Here is an 8,789-nt window from a genome sequence, read left to right on the forward strand (position 1 = left end):
CAGAGTAATAAAAGTGAGTCCAATTCATAATTTTATAGGGACAGATTGAATAATGAAAAAAATCTGTTTACTCTAAAAAATGTGAATAGAAAAAACAGTCGTATAGTCAACTTAAACCCAAATGCATTGTCATATTAAATATATACAGAATAATTATTGAAATTGACAACAAAGCTATTATTGGATTTAAAAATTCAGCTCTATATGCCTTGCTTTAGTTTACTCTTGGTTTAGGAAAGAATTAAAACTAACATAACTGGTCAAGAATTAAAGGATAGTTTATCAACACAAATTTGCTTTCAGGAAAAGCCTCAATTAAAATCAAGGAAATTGTGATATGTTGGGAATTTTCGTTTTTTATGACATGGAATACAGTATTTGAATATGATACCAAATTTGGGGGGGGCCTCACTGCTAATCGGCCCGCGTCTCAGCTATGTGATTTTTCCATTTCCCAGGCTTCTGGGGGCAATGTCTTGGTGTTTTCACCTTTCAGGCTCACCTCCCTGTTACTTTCCGTGCTCATTTTCTTCTTACTATTCCTATTAATGTCACATGCTCTCGGTCTTCCCCTAGACTCTCGTTGTCTCGACTTTCACGTCAACCTCTTCTTTTCCTGGAGCTCTTTTTCTTGCATCTCCTCAGCTCCCTCTGCTTCACGTTCCATCAAGGACTTTGGTCCCTCGGGTTCAGCAGTGGTGTTCCAGCAATCAGGGAATCAGATGTTAATTTCAGATCTGGCACAAGCATAAGGTTTGATATTTAGGGACATTCTGCTACTGTGGTATTGACCATGACAAACAACACATTTACCACAATAATTATCTTTTCAACATGGTTACTTTCATGTGGCATGTCCCTTCACTTCTTCAACATGACATGGGAATAATTAGCTGCCTGTCACGACATACTACAAACGTTATCAAACTCTGTGCATTGCTGATCATAATGCAAACTTATGATGTCAAAAACTTATGGGGAAAGATGATATATTCAAGAAATTGTGTTTGGATGGTTAGCTATCTATTGGGATAAAAGAAGTTCTGATTCTCTCTTGTCCACTATATACACATGTACACCTATATACATAGTTTCATGCAAACAGATCTGAATGTAAAATATAAGTATTATAAGAATTCAGAAGAAAATATTGGAGAATATTTTCAGACTTTCTCATAGAACAGATTGGTAGATTAATTATAAATTTAAAATTTTCACAGCATTCGAAAAAATCAAAATGTAAAAAAAGATAAACTTGAAAAATCTCTTTAGAACATCTATTCTATTCTAATTGCTTTCATTGAAAGTGGAGAAGAAAAGGATGATTTTTCCCAGCACTTTACTCTCAAAATCCCAAGGGCCTATTGAAGGGGAAAGAGAGCTGATATTCCACAGATTTGGGGAAGTTACAGGCACTAGGAAAACTTCCCTTCATCACAGAACAAGAGTGGAAAAGATAATTGAAGAACAAAAATAAGTGAGAAAGTAGTGAGGGTCTCTGAGGATACAGTGCCTCCCTGGATATGGTCTGGGTTGAGAGAAGGGCTCGTAACACATGGCAGTGTGGCTGGATGAATAAAGGCCCCACAAACAGATCCACATCAGAATCCCTAGACCCTATAAATATTAATCTTATTTGGAAAAACAGGTCTCTGCATACGTGATTAAGTTAAGCATCTTGAGATAGAAAAATTGTCCTGGATTATCCAGGTGGGCCCTAAACGCCATCACAAGTGTCCTTATAAGGAAGAGGCACAGGGAGACCGCACACGTGGAGGAGAAGTTGACATGATCTCAGAGGTGAGACTGGAGAGGTGAGACCACATGCCAAGGAATGCCGGCAGCCCACAGAAGCTGCAGAGGCTGGGACGGCTCTCCCCTGGACCCTCCAGAGGGCAAGTGGCCCTGCTCACATCTTGATTTTGAGTTCCTTACTTCTTGCCTCCAGACTGTAAGGGAGTAAACTTTGGTTGTTTCAAGACACCCATGGGTGGCGATTTGTTACAGCTGCCAGAGCAAACTAGTACAGTCAGGTGATCAGGAGAAGATCCAAGTGCAGGGAACTCCTTCTCCACTGCCTGGGGAGACATCCAGAAGTACCAAACCACAGGGCAGAAATGACCACAAGGTTGTCTCAGCGTGTGGCCTGAGACAGCCTCACAGCGCCTCCCTGATCTACCACGGGCAGGGACAGTGGAAGAAGCTTCCTGAGCCACCGGGGGTAGCATGGAGTCAGGACAAGTGCTACAAATCCCCACCAAAAGTCCCACAGCCCACTGTGCCACACCATCGCTGAATGGTCCCATTCTTCTGAGAGGGGCCCTAGAATCGTCTGACAGGTAGCCCGACCTGAAGGAGCCTTACTGGCAGCAACAGGGGATGACTGCTCTGTGACACGACTGACCTGTGACCAGAGACCAGACAGGACATTGCACTGGACATCAGTGAGGGGGGTGGTCCCCCAGACCAGAGCTCCACTCCACGGTGTGAGTGTTGATGCCTGTTAACCCGGTGGGGAAGGCAGAGAAGACCCAGTAGCCTGAGATGAAGTGTCTATCACCTGGAGGTGAGGGGGCTTGGCTCTAAAATTAGGTTCCTTTACAGGCGTGGAGCGTACAGGCTCAGAACATAGGATCTGGAGCTAAATGCAAATCCCCAAGTTCGTCATTTACTACAGGTGTAACCTTGGGAAAGTTAACTAACTTCTTGGTGTTTTAGTCTCTCGTCTCTATAATAGGGATCATAATAATCGTGCTGACTTCCTTGCACGTGAGTTTTTTGCATGTGACAATTTAATGATTTAACACATGTAAACTACCTAGGTCTACCAGGTGTTCAAAAGCTGTTTGCTACTGTTATCATGGTGGCTACCTTAAAACAAGGCACCAGGTTTCGCACACCTCAATCTGTGCTCCGTGATTCACAGAAGATCCTTGTGGGTCTTTCTGGAATTTCTATCATGTTTTAGGAGGCACACATCTGTACCATAGACTGATAAAGCCATCAGATAAGATCTATGACCAAAGTTCTAAGACAATTGATGTTCTGATGTAAGGCAGGTGCTCTGAGGCTATGTTGGGGTCAGAAATATCAGGTGACTGTGATGAGACAGAGTGTAAAGAGAACTTGAGAACGTTCCGATTTCCTGGGCAGACACAGGGGAGCTTAGAGGGGAGGACGGGATGGAAGGAGGGAGATATAAAGTAGAAAGAAAACTGATATAGCGCTCTGACATGACTGAGATCTCTGAGTCTCAGCTGAAGACGCCAAAAAGGAAGGTGCTTGAAAAGTAGAATTAACAGCCCCTAACTAGTCTCTTAATTTCTATAAAAGTGAAAACTCTTCCTAAAGATGAAGGAAGGCTGATGATGGTACATTGGCTCTGAAATCTGAAAAAGCCAAAGCAGCGTGCCACTTAATGAGCAGCACGTGGATGGTCTGGAGCACGTGCAGAAGAGATCACCAGATTCACAGCCCTTCTGAGCCCCAGAGGGGGATACTGTTAGCATGTTATTCAGAGCTTAGGGTCATGTGATCTTCCTACTTCCATTATGAGAAAGATGGCCATTTCATTCCAGATGGAGCCTACGGAGACAATCCCAATCTACTCATGTGGAAACGAGGTGGATTACATAGCACACCTGGACATTAGACGCAACCCTGGGAGAAAGAGTGGGGACCCCAAATTACTGAGCTTAAGTTTATTGCACCCCACGCTCATGAGAGAATTAAAGATCAGTTACAGGAAAACAAGAAAAGTGTATTCTGACTCACATGAATTTGAGGTAATTGAGATTTTTACCTGCTGAGGAGTGTGTTTTCTCTACTCCATGCACTAATCATAAGATAAAATCTAAAATGATTATTGGGATGTAAAGTGCTGTGCACAGTTTTTGAGACTTTTCCCTGTTATTTACCTTACTATCTTCCATTCATCCTTCTAAACCTGGCACTACGTTTATATCTTTAGTGAATTCTTTTCATTCATCCAATTTTATAATTGTCCCTGTGCCATTTCTTTTTTTTTCTTTTCCTTTTTTTTTTTGAGGAGGACTGGCCCTGAGCTAACATCCATGCCCATCTTCCTCTATTTTATATGTGGGACGCTTGCCACAGCATAGTGTGCCAAGCAGTGCCATGTCCGCACCTGGGATCCAAACCGGCAAACCCCAGGCTGCCGAAGCGGAACGTGTGCACTTAACCGTTGTGCCACTGGGCTGGCCCCTAGACATTTCTTGCTTTCTACTTTTTCCATGTCTTAATTCTGGCTCGAAGCACATTGCATTGTTATTATTGTCTATATCTCTGTCTCATATCACACGGAGACCCCCAAGGGGCAGGAGATGTTTCCTGTTTATTTTTGTATCATCAAGACCCTGATATGAATAGATGCTCAATAAATAAACAAATATAAATGTTGATACATGAAATTGGACTGCAAGTGGATTTATACACGTCTTCAGAGGACTTCCACTCCCTGAATCTTCTGATTACTGAAGCATCTTTGCCTTGATCCTCATCTTAAAGAAAACACTCTCAGATTTCACCATTGAGTATATCATATGCGACAGGGCCTTTAGTTGAGACATCGATGTGTACAAAAGATCTCTTGTACTTTTACTTTGCTAAACTAATGAGTAAATGTTGAATTGTATCAATTGCTTGTTTGCATTCCACAGATGATTATAAATTCAGATCTGTTAAAATGGTGAATTATATTTGATTTTCTCGTGTTAAAGCAAACTTTCATTCTTTGCATAGACTGCAATCATGATGTGTCATCTCTTTATGTATTGCTGGGTCTGGTTTGTAAAAGATTTGTTAAGGAGTTTTGCATCTTGGTTCATGGGTTGGAGTGTCCTTTCACTTTTCTTTTTCACATGGCTCTTGTTGGGGTTTAGATGGGGACCATTCTACATCACAATAGAAATTGTAAGGGAAGATTATTAAACATAAGCTTCTTCTCACTGTTCACAGCCTGCACTACAGGAACTCCTGTGCAGATGACTGGCTGTGGGATTTGGCTGTGCTTCCTGGGGCTTTTGTCCTTTACTCCCCAGACAGTCTTGCCCAAGGAGGAGGCGAGTAGTAAAGGTAACTAATAAATATCAAATCACCCACATCTCAGTAACTTTGACAAAGAGGACAATCCCTTGTATCAGGTTCAGGGAATAAAAGATGTTTGATACATTTTAAGGCAAGAAATCTTTGTGTCAAAAGAGATTTACTTGATGTTAAATTCTTATTGGATTTAGAAAATTGTTTCCAATTATATTCTAAAGAATAAGAATAAAATGACAATAATAGTTAAGATCTATTGAGCACTTAAATTGAATATATAATTATTTCATATGTTCAGAGCTCAAAATTAAAATGGACCTGTGAAGGGCATGGAGGAAACATCTGGTAACTCTAACACAGATATTCAGTTTAAAAGACCTTTTCTCTCCTTTCAGGAATATAAAACTGCTGTATTTTGTGTGATTGACAAAGGGCAGAACTTCTCCAACTGTTTACCTGTTCACAGTGGCGTCATGAGCAGCCGCTATTCACTCCCGCAGCGGAGCAGCTCCTCTACGAGAACGTGACTGGATCCTGTGTGAAAACTCCCTACTGGTCCAGACCCCGGGTCCTTCTGTACGGGGGGTTTTCGGCTTGGGCGCTGTGCTGGCCATGTTGGGAAACCTTCTGGTGATGATTTCCATCCTTCACTTCCAGCAGCTGCACTCTCCAACCAACTTTCTCCTCGCCTCTCTGGCCTGCGCTGACTTCCTGGTGGGGGTCACTGTGATGCCCTTCAGCATGGTCAGGTCCGTGGAGAGCTGCTGGTACTTTGGAGCCAGATTCTGTGCCCTCCACAGTTGCTGTGATGCGGCATTTTGTTACTCTTCTCTCTTCCACTTGTGCTGCATCTCCATCGACAGGTACATTGCTGTCACTGACCCTCTGGTCTATCCCGCCAAGTTCACGGCGTCTGTGTCAGGGATGTGCGTCAGCATCTCCTGGATCCTGCCCCTTGTCTACAGCGGTGCCGTGTTCAACACAGGTGCCCCTGAGGAGGGAATGGAGGAACTAAAAGGGCGCTCAGCTGCGTAGGTGGTAGTCAGCTTGTTATAAATCAATTTTGGATTTTGATTGGTTTTCTATTACTTTTCACACCTACTCTGTTATGACGATTCTGTACAGTAGTATTTTTCTTGTAGCTAGAAAAGAGGCTAAAAAGATTGAAAATCTTAGTAGCAAATAAGAGGGATTCTCAGGGACATACAAGACCAGGGTGGCAAAGAGAGAACGGAGAGCAGCTAAAACCCTGCGCGTATGCTGGCAGCATTTTGATCTCATGGTTCCCGTATGTGATTGATTCATTCACTGATTCCTGTCTGGGTTTTATAACCTTCATATGTTTATGAGACGTTTGCTGGCTCAGTTATTATAACTCTGCTCTAAATCTTTTGATTTATGCTTTATTTTCCCGTTGGTTTAGGAGAGCAATAAAACATTAATTAACTGGCCGAGTACTAAAATACAGTTCATCAACCATAAATTTACTTTCGAAAGAGGCCTAATTATCAAATTGAGGGATTTGGTGACATTCTGGGAATTTCCCAGCAGCTGTGACATGAAATACACGGCATGAAAATGTCCATCAAATGGGGGAGGAGAAATGTTACCTCAGTTTCGGCAGCATGACCTCATGCTTTCCTTTCTTGGTGAAGTGAGCATCTTTACCCATTTGACAGAAATGTATTTACCAAATAATGGTTGACACGAGGTTCATATTTTCTAGATTCCTCAAACCTGGGCTGTCCCCTGCTCTGTCTGTCATTTTCCTCTTCTGGGCTTCGTTTCCAGGTCCCTTTCTGTCCCTGTCAGAGGCTCCTGTTCCCTGTTCCCTGGGAAGGTCTGTGTCCCCGTCTCTCTCTGGACTCGGTTAATTCTGCCCTCATGTCAGCAGCTGGTGTCCTGGGGTCCCGTCTTTCTGGGTCCTGAGAGCTCTCTGAGCCTCATCCAGCAGCTTTTCAGACGCGGGGCATGATTCCCATTATATAATTGGGGAGATCTTGTAAATGTGGGGATAACTGTGAGCAGATGGTGCAATTTCCACAGTAGTCATTGTCCTTTCCTGTGGCTGTTCCCTCATTTCATGAGGTGTGTTGTTTTACCTTGATGCAGGAAATTTTCTGTCACTTTTTTTCTGTAAACACTGTCCAGAGTTTGTATGTTGTTGATGACAAAAATAATAATGTATAGTAAATTGTGGGAAAAGGATGGATTATTCTGGATTTGGTGCTATGGTGTACAGTGTTGTGGAAAAATACGTTCAGTGTCTTGCCCCCTATCATTCATAAAATCAAAACTAATTTTTCCAGATGTTAAAAACTAGATGAAAATATTTCTTTTATAATTTTTCATTAGAAGAATCATGACGGAAAACCCATATAGATTCATGCATTCAGTTTAAATTTTTTAAAATCGAAAGAAAACAAAGCCTAGTTAAGGAAAAAAAGTCAAACTTGGGAAACTACTGGCAGCATAGATGATAGAGAGAGGGTTAAAAGATTCAAAAATATGAAGGCCTTTTACAAAACAATAAGACACAGATAAACACCCCACTAGACAAATGGACAGGCAGTTTCACAGAGAAAAAGTAGAAATGGCAAATAAATACATTAAAATGCAAATTCACAAATAATCAAAAGTGCTAATAAAATTGTGATAGAGTTTCATATATCAAATTGGCAAATATTAGAAGGACCAGTAATACCTGAGGTTAATTGGAGTTTGGGAAAACGAGCACATTCTTGAAAGCTGAGCACTCTCTCATACGTCTCCAGTGATTACAGTTGTTTCTCCTTTCTGAAGGGAATCAAAATTTTTATAAAAATTTAAATCATACATGTCATTTGACTTTGTAGTTCCATTTCTAGCAAGTAATCCTGAGAAAAGAGTCAGACAAGAAGGCAAACGTGACAGAGATATTCTTAATATAACTCAATTACTAGCTGGAAAGTGGCTAGGTCAATATGGGATAAATTAAATAAGCTATGCTTCATCTATGTAATGGAATGTTATGAAGCCATTAAAAAGCACTACCAGTTTCTGCATAGATTGACATGGATAGACAACCACTATATATTTTTTGACCAGGAACAACAAAATCAGAAAACTCTAACCCATATTATAAAACAGTATATGTCATATGGCCCCCATGTATTTACACTTCTATATGCTTCTACAAAGTGTAATCTTATGTACAATGGACAGTGTGTGTGTGTGGGCAGGGTTTACTTTGCCATTTATCTGCATCATTTGAAACTTTATGATGAAATTAACATCAAAATTAATATTAACATTTCACGTCTCTCTCTTCTACTTGAGTATTGAGTTAGTTTGTCAGTTTGTTTGCTTGTTTTAATTTAATGAGACTATCTTTTGTGTATGTGTCCCCAGTATAAATCTTTTATTACCTCGAATGAAATTAATTGTAGCTGCCTTAGTATATTTGGGGAAGTACATTGAAGTATCTTAGGAATTGCGTCTCAGTCTTATGAAAGTAGTTGACTATGTTATGCAGCATGTCTTTAAGATCCTCCAACTCCTCCTTCACTAAGTGTTAATTCTGTGCTGCTTTGTGGGTTCTTGTCAAAACGTTAAATCTGATCCCACTTTACCTCCCTTCCTTGAGATCCATTGATCACGCCCTCAAGACCCATTCCCATGTATGTTCCTTAGGTTTCTGCTACTATAGACGGGCAAAATCATGGATTCTTCTCTTTGGTGTTGTATGG

General features: G+C 41.1%; 1 pseudogene; it reads left to right on the forward strand.

The window, feature by feature from the left end:
* The first annotated feature begins 3,560 nt into the window (after nucleotides 1–3,560).
* LOC100073111 (trace amine-associated receptor 6-like) lies at nucleotides 3,561–6,566 on the forward strand (annotated as a pseudogene).
* The last annotated feature ends 2,223 nt before the right edge of the window (nucleotides 6,567–8,789 follow it).

The sequence above is a fragment of the Equus caballus genome, chromosome 10 (assembly GCF_041296265.1).
Source record: "Equus caballus isolate H_3958 breed thoroughbred chromosome 10, TB-T2T, whole genome shotgun sequence".
NCBI classification, from domain to species: domain Eukaryota; kingdom Metazoa; phylum Chordata; class Mammalia; order Perissodactyla; family Equidae; genus Equus; species Equus caballus.